Source organism: Cygnus atratus, chromosome 1, assembly GCF_013377495.2.
Source record: "Cygnus atratus isolate AKBS03 ecotype Queensland, Australia chromosome 1, CAtr_DNAZoo_HiC_assembly, whole genome shotgun sequence".
Lineage (NCBI taxonomy): Eukaryota > Metazoa > Chordata > Aves > Anseriformes > Anatidae > Cygnus > Cygnus atratus.
The window spans coordinates 28,168,080-28,181,393 of record NC_066362.1 but is presented as its reverse complement, the minus strand read 5'-3'; the positions used below and the strand labels follow the sequence as shown (position 1 = coordinate 28,181,393).

At 36.8% G+C, this 13,314-nt stretch overlaps 1 protein-coding gene across 1 annotated transcript in view; it reads left to right on the top strand.

Annotated features, from left to right (window-relative positions):
• FOXP2 (forkhead box P2) overlaps window positions 1-13,314 on the top strand; it is a 436,542-nt gene that overhangs the window by 53,831 nt on the left and 369,397 nt on the right. Inside the window, exon 2 of the mRNA XM_050716107.1 lies at window positions 11,843-11,989. The gene's annotated coding sequence lies outside the window, so the exon portion shown is untranslated. The remainder of the gene's footprint in view (window positions 1-11,842; window positions 11,990-13,314) is intronic.

The window sequence follows — 13,314 nt, the reverse complement described above, 5'->3', positions numbered from 1 at the left end:
GATAAACGAGACTTGGGCTTCATGGAGATCAAAGGATCCCCCTCAGCCTTTTCATTTCACTGTTGACAAAAGTGACAACAGGCTTTGTAAGGTTTATTTCCACCTTTTTCCCTCTCTCCCTGCCACTCCTGGGCATCAGCTTGGCAGTGTCACACAGACAAGCACATGTTTGTTGAGCTTGGTACTGGGCAGGGGACAGGACTGCTCGACAGGCGGGGTGGCACCTGCGGGGACACCCACTTCCACCCTGCCGAGGCAGCTCCGCCTGCTGAGGATGTGGGACCTGCGGGCGCAGAGGGCAGCAGATAAAGAGCAGGCAATTAAACGGCTTAGTTAGAGAAGACACGGAGTTAATGCTGTGTGCTGCTCATCTTAGATTTTCATAAATTCATACATGGGATCCGGTGAATCGGGAAGTAGATGAAGGTTATCGTAATTTTGACACAAACACTTAAATGGCTAATCTGTTTCTAAATGGTTATGTTTTTAATCTCAAGCCTCTTTACATGGCTGAGCTGCTTTTTTTTTTTCTTTTTTTTTTCCAATTTGACTTTGTTTTAGATGGGAAATATTTCCGATCAGATTGCTTAAGCTCTGAGCTGTCATGTAAATATGTTCTGTCAAGTATATAGTACACATTTTAAAATTTGTCTAAATATTTTTGCTCTTGAGGGGATCACTGTAGCTCTCAAAAGACAGTTACAACCTAGTGAGTAAATAAATTGTATTTCTTTTTTTAAGCATGCATTGTTTTTGCAGCAAATTGCAACTGTTTAAAGGATCACTTGAATCTCACAAATTTCCGCAAGAGAGTTTTTTATTATTTATTATTCTCTTGAGAAAAAAAGTGCCTCGTCTTTCAGCAGTGCATGTAAATGCATATGTGCATATATATATTTAAAAAATCAAGTACTTCTTTTTCATGTAAAACTGATGAACAAAACCTGAGGTGAATGAATTTATATTTAATGCAGCATTTAAAATTATCCTTAGAAGTATTGTGAAGTAGCTCTTCTGTTATTTTCAGTTTGCTTACTGCATATGCCCAATGGATTATTTTTCCTTATTTTACTATTTTTTCTGCGTGGACTACAATGATAAAATCAGTGGTGTTCTCAAGGTTCTTTTTATTTTTATTTTTTAATTTAAAATGCTTAGTGAAATTAAAATTGGAACAAAGGTAATTTTCATTCATTTTTAAGCAATGAGATGATTTTTCCCAAAGTCTACAAAGAAGGAAAATTATTAATGCTATAGTTTAGAATGTAGTTACTTTGTAATCAGTAAGAGTTATAACAGCTGTCACTGGTTATCAGGCAAGAGATTGCTATAACATCACAGAAATCATTCACCAATTTCAAAAAAATAAAAAAAATCCCAGGTTAAACTGGTGGAAGTATATTTTGGATGCTAGTCTGTATAGGACATAATAACTTGTATAATCCTATCTTTTACTTTGTACAATAATAAAGTATATCCAGAGAAAGTAAATCTGTGATTTTAACATCTTTTGACAAGCACATTAGACTGTGGAAAGAGCATCCAAGTTGGGGCTTGGGGCATATGGTGCTACCTTCTGCTAGCATAGCTCCAGAACAAGTCACTGTGTTCACCAGGGGTCATGTTCAGACTCTCAGGTTCATCCCGTTAGTCTGGGGGAGAAAAACACAGTTGCTCTTCTTATGGAAAAATCAGAACATAAAATGCAAACCTCACTTCCCTGCCATACATCCACTATGCAGAGAACACATAGGTGTTCTGAAATGTTTTTCTGTCAATTATGCTTTTGTCAGGGCATTCAAGAAAGACTTCAGAGAAGTTAATCTGAACAAAAATTATATTGGTTAATAATCCACAAGCTAAACAATGCTGTAGCACTGTAAATCCCAAATTAGACTATGTAAATATTTATAGCTATTTTTTATTCTGAAAAGGCATATAATGCTACTTGAAAAGAACACAGGTTTGTATCATGATGTAAAACAGTTGTAGCGTTTCAAACGTATGTACATTTGTAGTATTATTTAAATGATTGTTTCCTGAATAAGTTGCAACTCACTTCAGTTTAAAGATTGGTATTTATAATAGATAATATAAGTGTTGTGTATCCTGAGAATTCAACATATGGATGGGGATGCGGGAGGAATTAGTTATACGAGATTTGTTGACCAGCTTTTAATTCAGATTGTCATTTTTAACACACGGCAGTGCAGATGGCAAAGTTTTGACTGTCCGTCAGAGCCCCGATACCTCAGGGACAGCTGTTGCTGATAAATCTTTTTTACATGCTTTAGGTCAAGAGTAGTCAAACCTGTTACAGCACCTGCTTTTACATATGCAAATCTGTTGTTTTGTCATTTCATTAAACAAGGAAAGGTAGTGGTCTCTTGTGGCCATAAGTAAGCCTGGAACACAGCCCATATGAAATGAAATCCAGCAAAAAGACAACCGTGGTTTCTGCAGTGTAGCCATGGGATGTTGCTTCTGTTTGGGGGCTTTATTTCTGGAAGACTGCCTTTAATTTGGAAGGAGGGTGGAAAGACAAGCACATGTTTGGAGGCAAGAAGAGAAGGGAAGGTGTTTGCTGTCATTGACTGTAGGGTAGTAGTGAAGTTTGACATGCCCAGAAGCTAGCGGGTGCCATGTGGGGCTCCCATACACTGCATACCTCAGTTTTCATCATCTGGTGAGCCTGCAGCATGATTCCCGGGCACTGGAGCATACAACATGTCTGCTTCGGTTTGGAGCTGATTGATCCACGGTACAGAACACGCTTGTGGGATCTTCCCGTGTTGGGGAAGAACATAAATGATTGAAATGCTTTCTTAAGAAAGAAAAGCATCATTTGTTTATGTACTTCGGTGCCTAGTAAAAAGTGCCGTCAAGCAGCAACGCACGGTTAGTTTACTGCACACTGTTATGTACTGGTTGTAGAAACTTTTAAACTTTGTATTTTCATCTTATACTTGTTTAATCTACTGGATATAGATGTAGAGAGGTGAAATCATGAGGAGGGGAGTTCTTCATTTATGGCTCTGTGTGAATGGGGTCGTGGCATGTAACAGAAATGGCACTTAAGGATTGTTTTTTTAAACAAACTGACAGAAGATTTTATCCTGCACTGCCATAGATTGCTGTGGGGGAGAAAGGGAAATAGTAAAATTGATGAACAAATGTTGCATGCTGTCATTTTAGATTATGTTGTTTCGCCATGAAGTTGTTGCTAATTTTTTTAAGATACTGTAAAAATTCTGATGTTGCAGAAAGCACCACAGTAGCACTGTTAATTGTGCTAATTATTTCTTTCCAAGGCTAGTTTGTCAACAATATCTTAATCAAGCCACAAGCAAAAACTGTTTTTTGAACATTTTGTGGATAAACAAAGAATACTGCCCTGACCTTTTGACCTTGTCAACTGAGTTTTCCCATTCTGACACTGTGCATTATTTTTGCAAAGGTTGGAAGTTTAACTCTTAGAGGAACCAGATATCATTTTTATTGGGATATTAATTCTGGTGGGTGCTAATCTCATCAAGATTTGCAGACATTTCCCCTTCATAGGCCATTCTGATTTGTAGCTTTTTCTTTTCACAGCAGTATTAAATACCAAACCTTCTCTGATATGGAAGTTCATTAGAGATATGTCTTTGATGGCAGCCCTTTCAGGGCTTCAGTTTCAAATACCTTGATGTAAAGCTTAAGAAGCCATTGTGTTGTAAGCCCTCCTTGATGTGTCTTATTTAGATCTGCATAGTAAATCAAGGAAAGTAAATAACAAGGCAGCAGATGGAAGCATGGAGATAAGGCCAGTGAACAATTGTATTTGTATTTTGTTATGATGTTGACAGGAGCTAAAATTCACTAATCTAGTTCAACTGATCTGCATTTCAAAGAAATCTCATTTAGCAGCAACTTGAAGGTTTGGAGGATAAAGTTCTTTTATTGCAGCTTTTATTGCATTCTTTGCTAATTTATCTGGTCAAGATTTAGCCTTGCTTACTTAAAGCAGCAAGCATGTTACAAGGAGTCTTAAATACTACGAAAGCATTAATGTCTAGACTGTGAACTGAAGGTAATTACATATCCAGCAGTGAATAGGCTACGTTTAGGAAATACTGTTGTCCAAATGGAATTGCAAGAGAAATGCAGATAACGTATTTTTTCCATGCATTTTTTTTCTCTAAGTGTTTTCCTTCATTTTCTTTTTTTTTCTTCTCCCTTCTCTTTTTGTTTTCTTTTCCCTTCTTTCTTTTCTCTTTTCCTTTTTCTTTTCCGTTTTTTTTTCTTCTTTTCCTTTTCCTATTTCTTTTTCTTTTTCTTTTTCTTTTTCTTTTTCTTTTTCTTTGTCTTTGTCTTTGTCTTTGTCTTTGTCTTTGTCTTTTTCTTTGTCTTTCTTTTTTTTTCTTTTTCTTTTTCTTTTTCTTTTTCTTTTTCTTTTTCTTTTTCTTTTTCTTTTTCTTTTTCTTTTTCTTTTTCTTTTTCTTTTTCTTTTTCTTTTTCTTTTTCTTTTTCTTTTTTCTTTTTCTTTTTCTTTTTCTTTTTCTTTTTTCTTTCTTTTTTTTTCTCTTTCTCTTCTTTTCTTTTTGCTAATTGTGTGGAAAATGAATGCATAGAAAAATCTATAATTATTAAATATAAAAAAACTCTTGAACTTTGAATTCAGTCATAGAATACTTGATTATTCTGTTTACAAACCGATAGCTGATATTAAGGTTTCATGTAATGATTACTTTTCTGTGTCTTACCAAACAAAACTATTGAAAGATGGACAATAGTTTTGTAGAATGATGTTTCAAAATTGTTTTTGTATGTGCCCTGAATGATGTAGACAATGTGTATGTAAGTTATGTACTTTGTATTAGATAAAGTACAGCCATATCATCCGGAAAAAAATGTGATAAATATATTCTCCAAATCAAATGTGATTAAAATAAAGAGTGATGTGAAGTAGAATTTAGGGTCTCTCTTTTAAGTTTTTAAAAAGTTACTTAATTTTAAGGTAAAAGAATTTAGGCTTTTTTAAAATTTAGTTTTCATTCTATAATATAAATACTAATGATGGGCTGTTTAGAGAATTGATTGCAAGTGTGTACGTATCTATGTACAGGTGTAATAATAATATGGCAAAGCATGCCAGACCAGTTTCAAAACAGATTTTAAAGCTTTGTATGTGTATATCCGCTCTAATAATGGGACCCAGTTCTCTAAGGCATGTAAATAAATAATAAAAAAAAAAGCAGCTTCTGTATTTTAATGCTCCTGTCCTTGCTGCCCTTCTGCAGCCCATCCTTGTCCTAGGGTTGCTGTAATGGAGCACACACCTGTACCTCGAGGACTTCAGTTCTGTGATTTGTAGTGCAGATTGTCACATTTCTTTGTAATGCATATTTGTAAGCTGGAGAGGATTGGAGAGAAAGACAGCTGGGGATGGCAGTACTTGGTAAGCTGCAGCTTTATCTGTTACCTTGTGACTGCTGGAGTCCATAGGCTAATTAAATCATAGTGTAGTAAATGCTTCTTTGATAGTAATGTGGGCTTAAAGCATCTTTTGGTTCCTTCTGCTATATCTCTGAAAATGCTCTTACGGTTGTTTGTGGGTCTGCTTTTATTTTAGCTAAACAAAATAGCTTTTATTTTGCCAGGTTGCTTTTAATCTAGACTAGTTCTGTAGTGCGGATGACCATGTTGCTCCATGTACACTTGCATTGGCACAGCTGAGTGAGCAGTGCTGGAAACTGGTAGGTGACCACTGCTAGAAGCATTGAATATGCCCTGAGATAGATGCACATGGTCAGTTTCCACATCAGTGCAAGCCAACTACATCATGACCGTGTGGTCACATCTTCATCCAGGGCCATATCTCATCTTGCACCAGCAGGAATGTCCCAGTTTTGGCCAGAAGTTGATCACTTTCTTTGCAGGAAAAAAAGCGTTTTAAAGCGTTTTAGCTACCTGGCCTGTCTCACCTTGCAATTGCTCAAGTGTCCGAGTCAGCACAAGGAAGGAGTAGGAGTCTGCACTGGAGCTGAAGAGGCAGGTGAGGGAAGTTAAGGCTGCTTTGGCCAGTTTAGATTGGCTTAAGTTGTTCTGCAGCTGCATCCTGCCCGAAAATCTTGCCATTATCCCCCCAAACCAATTCCTGCTCTGTATGTATAAAATGAAATGGACAATGCAAAAAAGGTGACTTGAACTACTTTGTGAAGTAAAGTATGTACCAGCCAATATAGCAAAGACAATAAAATAAATCAAACTCTCTTGGAAAGATCCACAGTGTATTTAAATGTTTAATTACATTCCAATCTGCCAAAGTTCAGAAAGCTAATTTTGGATATGAAGATATCACAGGGAGGTCTTCCTGCTTACATCTCCCAGTAGCAAACAGGTAGAACCACAAGAGCAAGTCCCTAAGCACACTGCTTCACACATTTTTAGATTAGGCTTCCCTTGCTTTGTGTAACAATTTAAATCATCCTCTGCTTCCCTCAGATAAATATCTGGCCTGTCCCCAGATTTTAGCAATCCTAGCGTGTTTTACAAATCTCATGCCCTTGTACCTTTGGCTTCAGCATCTCTGACCCTTGTTCCATCCAGCCCAAGCCCTTCCCATGTCCCGGCATTGCCCCAGGTGACAAGGAGGCATCTCGGCTGTCATTGAATGCTTGCCTCTTGTGCTGCTGTCCCTTCTGGCTCCCAGCAAGTGTGATGTTCTTTACAAATCATGCTGCAGGAGGGGAGAGAATTTGAGGCAAAAGGGAGAGTGGGAGGCAAAAGAAAGAGGAAAAAGAGAAAAGGATGAAAAAAAATGTATGAAAAGTTTTATGGAATTTCTCACATCTCCTCCTTTATATCGAAACCTTTTGCACCATTCTGTTTTAGGGCTGCTGCAGTAGTGTGAAAGTATTGTGTGTAGATGAGTGATCTCTCAGTAATCAGTATCAAAACCATTTAGAAATGAGGTGGGGTAATGAATGAAACTTGCATTCCACCTATAGGCTCGTCAGTACCAGTACCAACTGCAAATCCCTAACTTAGAAAATTCTGTGTGGCCTTGCATTTCTAGAATGACGCCTATCTGCTTGGCCTTCGCGTCTTTAGATGCTAAGATCCCTGCTAGATCCCTGTGTGGAATGCCAACCTAAGGCTGAAGTGAGAAGGGCAGACAGAGCTGGAAGGAGTAACAGAGAAAGTAGGTGGCACGCTTCCCACTGGGGGATTGCTGAAGAAAAATATTCCCAGCCATATTTGCCACAATTCCTACTACACAAGGTTGCTACTATCTGTTTAACCTCCCCAAGCTTGCATGTTAGCTTAACAACTGTTCACCGTGTATTCCATCTGATTGTCCCAAAGCCAGTGTTATACCTTTGTTGGCAGATTGCCTGATATAGCTAGTTAGCCTTTGTCTTTTATCCTCTGTTTCATATGGAGAATTTACATTGGCATGACAAACAGCTGACCATGCAAGCAGTTATTTAGATGTAGGCGTTACCTGTGGTTTCATACCAGTGCATCCTCTTACGATTCAGCTTCAGGTTTTACTTCTGGTCAATATATCTTAAAACAAATATATCTGCAAGAGAAACATGAGGAATTCTTCTCTGTCTTCATGTCTATCCAAATCCAGAAAAGGAAGACTGTAGTATACAACTGATGAGAAGACTGAATTAGAAAATGTTTCATATTTTAATAGGTATTTTCAGGTTCTGCAAAAGATGTGCATCAACGTATAGGGAATATTATCAGTTATCTTAAAGGCAGTGATACATGGGTTCTAGTGTTAGGTCACTTTACATGTAGATAGATCATTTGTGCCACCTTTCTCTTTTCAATATGTAACAGAAAGGAAGTAATGCCAACTCTGAGGTTTTCTGAAGTATTGCTTTATTGATCACAGCATATTAATCTCCCTTAAATTGCAGACAAACCAAACAACTTCATTCAGTTTAACAGCACAACATTTAGGGAAGTTTGCAATATAATACCTTCATTTCTTTAATTCTTCATATCATGATTGATCTCTTATTTACTCCTTATGCTGTTTCCAGATTAGGACAATTATACTGGAGATTAGCTCGAAGGGACCTTTCCGCAGATATATTTGTTTCTTTTGTTGCTGTATTTTAATACATCATTCTTAACAGAGGTTCCAAAGTTTACTAGCAAAACAGTGATTGTTTTTGTGAGTTTATGTTTTTGTGAGATAAGATTTCTGGGTAAAGGCTTTTAGATAAACATCACAGTAAAGACACATGATTGTAATAATACGTTAGACTGACTATACAATTACATAATAGAGTAAATATTATTCAATCTTAAACCAATCCAGTGCTTGGTTATTTATATGATATGGTTTCAGCCTAAATCCAGCATTCGTCTTTTACTTAGTTTCATCCAATAGGCTATAGATATTGAAAGTAAAATTGTAGAATGCTTATGTACAAAAATGGAATTTTGTAGCATATTTAGTCAGAGGCCCGAGCCACTGGATTTTTTATAAATAAGATAAATATTCCCAAAATAATTGGGAAACTTGATTAAAGAGTCCTCAAATACTTTTTCCTCTAGCACGTTTTTTTGTAACATACTCTGTAAAAATACCTGCCAGTCATGGGATAAAGTATTTTAACAATGTTTTGTAATGCAGCTGTGGCTTTTATCAATGGCCAAAAAAGTCTCAAAACAGCAATGCAGAGCTCACATTACTGTCTGTAGTTTTCAATTTGTCTTATGCAACTTATGGAAATGGTATGAGTTTATGCAAAAGTGTAGCTTTTAATGCCCGAAATTAATATATATGTCTTTAATCCTATAGGTTACTTGTATCACTAGGTTGTTTCAGAAATTGAAAACACAAGCTAAGAAATTCTTCATGTAAAAATACCTTCTTATCTCTTTGAAACAAGTATATTTCCGTCAGGGGTATAATTGAATTAGGGAATATACGGAATACATTTTTAAAGCAAGCATAAATCCTCATCTAATCTTCCAAAGGGGTTGTATAACAAATGGGAAAAAAAAAGCATTCTTGGTTTACCCAATTTTTGGGTAACTGTTGATTCCCAGCACTTGCAATTGAAATAATTGCATATCAACTTTCCCCTCTTTATGGGCACTTGCATGAGAGAGCCAAGATTACATTAGTGGGAAGATCTTGTAAACTTTTTAATTGCAACTCAAAACCGTGTATGGAAAGAATGAGAATCTTTGCTTCTATTTGTCAACCAGTAGGTAGCTGTCTTGTAAGACACTCTTATGCTTTATCTTTCCTAGTGTTGTAGTAGGAGTTATAATAACTATGAATTGTTATTAGTATCAGATTGCTTTTAAAGTGTTTATCCTGCAATAGTATTTTACCTGCAGTAGTATGCCTTTAGTCCACTTCTCTAAATTTTGAAATTTTGTGAGAAGCTTGTCTTTGATCATATATCAGTTCTGAGACACTCAGTTCTTGCTTGGTACTGCTTGCTCTTATCTGTAGTTAGTATTACAGTGACATACAGGATATCAAACAAAACTTAGATTCCTTTTGAGCTGGACGAGTTATAATCCTACCCTTAAGATTTTACATTCTAAATAGAGAAGTTGGACAAATGGTAGAGGGAGAGGTGGCCTAAATTGTTGCTATAGGCCAGTAGTACATGGGTCTTTGATCATTATTAGCATGCTGCACAGTGATTTTTGTTCCAACTTCAGTGTAGCCATTTGAGCTGCAGAAGCAAACATAACAGCAAACATCATAGCAGCCTCTTCTTTTGCAGAGTGTAGAACTGATGAGGGGGAGTAGACAGAACACTAAACATACTTTGATCTGATATATCAAGCTGACAAAAAAAAAAAAGCAGCAGTAATTCAAATTCCTCATTGTGAGGTCTGAAAAGAATGTTAATAGGTCTGTGCATAGATTTTGAGCGAACATAAAATTTTGTGTGAAACATTAGGCTATTAATTTGTGTATTTTGCAAAGGGAACTTTAGTTGCATACTGATGTCCGAACAAGGTTATTTTTGTCCTGTTATGTTTATAGGCTAGTGTAGACTGCTTCATCATATAACATGTCAATGCACAAGTCTCCATATCTGGATACTCAGTTCACAGGTACAGAGATCTGTATCTAGCAAGACAAGAGAAAGGACTGGTTATATTCCTTTGGTATACCTGGTGGGTATGGATGAGTTAATTAAGAGGGTTTTTTCTCAAAAGTGATATGCCATTCTGAGACAGCAAAAAGTGTTTGCTCCTGATGACAGTCATTCACTTTCTGCTGGATCAGAAGGCGTCCCTGAAGGAATTTTAATTGATCTGCACTTACCCAAAATAAAGCAAAAACACTGCTGTATCCTAGAGATAAAAGCAAAAAAAGGAGATACTGGAGTACAGAGTATATGATTTTTAAGGTTTTGTTTGAGATGAAACTTGGGACATGCAGATGCCTATGACCTCCATTTATACATGTTGAACTGGGTGGGAACCCATGGATGAAGCTGCATATTCAGACATATGGAGGGAACTGTCGAAAATCTTCAGAAGCAGAACCTTGCTTTGTGGCACCCTGCCCTGGGTACTTTGGAACTATGGACAAGGAAAAGGAAGGCTACAAAAAATTTGCTTTACAGCAAGATTTTACTACCTCATTTGATTTTTTTTTTCTATGGAGTGGCTATTTTGGAAAAGTCAATCAAAAGAATGTAGTTAAATACAGAAAACGGTGGGAATTAACTTTGCAGTTCAAAAGGATCTAGCCTGTACATTCAGTGTCAGTTAGACTAGACTGTGTTTCTTGTGTGGTGAATATATCATTGTGAAATGGATATAAGAATCTCCAGTGAAGGTTCTCTTCCAAAAATAATTCCACTTTCCCCTTTGAAAATTCCTTTGCATCAACAGCATCCTTGGGAAGAAGCTTGCAGGTCTGTTACCTATTTCATGGAGATGTTCCTGCATATTTTTTTGAACCTGAGCTTTACTAGTCAGTTTTTGCATTCAAATAGGGAAGAGATGATCTCTGTGCAATCTCTCCATCTTCTTCAGGCTGCTATACTTTTCTGTCATATCATCCTTTAAGTTGTCTATTTTCTAGTGTGAATAGTTGTGGTGTAGAGAATTGTTCCTCGTCCGGAAACTATTCTAAGCCTTTGATCATGTATGTTTTCTTCTCTGAACCTTGTGCTCTGCTCTGTTCTGAGCACCAGAAATGAGCAGGCTTTTCAAGATGGGGCTTGATACAGAAGAAGGTGATGTGTTATGCTTTGTTCTTTATTCCTTTCCCAGTAATTTTTAACATTTGATGAGCTGTATTGGCTCTGGCAGAGTGGTGATTTATATTTTCATGGAGCTATCCGTTCTAAAGCCAAGGTCTCACTTTCTGAGATGCAGTGCAATACAGAGCTGTTTTGCTTAACGGAAGATTCAGATCAGAATTTTTGCCAATAATGGGTAACCAAGATAGTTTCCAATGAACCTGTGTTCAGCAAATCGTGCTTGCCTGCATGAACCCTGCCAAAAGTATGCCAGACTTCATGGTGTTGCAAAATAACTAATCAATAATAGGAAATTATCTTTCAATTTGTGTACTTAGACTTTTTAGAGTAACATAACCTTGTTACTGCAAATCCCAGGAGTGGAGTAGGCAACTACTCTAGGAGTAGTGACTACTTTAGATGCTTGGTATACAGAAAGATGTAAAATGTGGAATTTCTTCGAAGGTATGCAGTGCATAACTATATAAGAATATGGCCCTGTAGAAGTAATGAAGTGTGTTTTAAAGAAGTGATTGTAATACCTTACTGTAAAACACAATACGGAGGCTTGTACTTAATGTATTCCTTTCCTTTCTTACCTGTAGATAATTTTAAGCAAAAGTCAAGGACCTTTTGTCCTTATTTGCCATAGAAGCGAAAGGCACGTCTGGAAGGAGAACCAGCTTCAGCAAAGAGGAAAAGACCGTTCCTTCCTACAACCCAGCAAGGTGACTAAGTGACTCCAAAGAAATGTAAGTGATTTATAATGGAGCTGTGGTTGTAACTGTTTCTACTGGGGAATTTTGTGCTTTGTACAAGGAACACAGTCCCATGTCACTGAAATTTATTGCTTATAGATGTAAAATATGGTTTAGAAAAAATTTGCAGAGCATCCAGAAAATGCATACTCCTCCTATATTTGTGTGATGGTAATCTATTCTACAATTCTTTTTTTTTTTTCACATATGAAAATTGTTAATGGAAATGAAGTGCTGAAAGTCAGAAACATGGTTTTCTACCCTTTTCTACTCATCTAGATCTGAGTTAATTTAGGTATGTGGAAACTAAGCTGCTACATCTCAGTTAGTCATCCAAAATTCTGCTAACATTCAGGAGAGAAGCAGGCATCTCCAGAGGCCAACCCATCTCATCCTAAAAGTAATGTTGAGGGAATTTAGTATGACTCCTTCAATAGCTTGTGTCTCTCCATTGACAGATCAGTTTTAGCCAAAGTATCCATTGAACACTTTAACATGGTACAGCTGCATAAGAAGCACTTCCAGATTCTTTTTCCATCCCTGTATTGCTGTTCTCCCTCATCATGTGTAGCTGTTTACGTGGCTATGTGACAAATAAATTTGGAGAATGGAGCTGGCTGAAAATAACCAATTATTTGTATGGTTTTGTCTTCAGCTGGATTTATCCCAGCCTTCTCACATATGGCTGTCCAAGGGCTGTGACTGGTACAAAGGGTAATGGGGATGGAAATTAGCAGCCAAAAGTGTGGGGGAGGGCTCAATAGATTCTTTTGGCAGCTGCTCTAGTTTCTGCAGCTAAAATTGCTTGGTGAGCTGTAGTGTCAGGCCTTGTAGAAGTTGTTAGTGCTTTGCCATTTCTAAGAGTGGAAAAACTTGAGTGATCCACATTTATTTATTATCTAATGAAGAACTTAGGTTTTGCTGTGTATTTCACACTGTGATAATGAAGGATTTTTTACATCATTTATAACTTATATTTCAGATCTCCAAAACTAGGAAATGGTCACGAATGTCTAGTAAGTAAATAGATGTCTTATAGTAATTTATAGTATAGGCATGATACTGTATAATCCATATATACATACATAATTCCTGAATCTTGAAAATGCTTGTCTGATTTTGTCAAGCATGATCTATGAGCTGGGTAATATTATATGATTAGCAGTTGTACTAATTCAGACACTGCTTTGCTGAACAACAAATACTGAATAACATTTTATTCTGATATAAAATACTTGATGGAAGGGTGTAAAGAAGACAGAACCAGTAACAGCATGAAGTTCCACAAAAGAAACTGCCATGTTCTGTACCTGGGACTG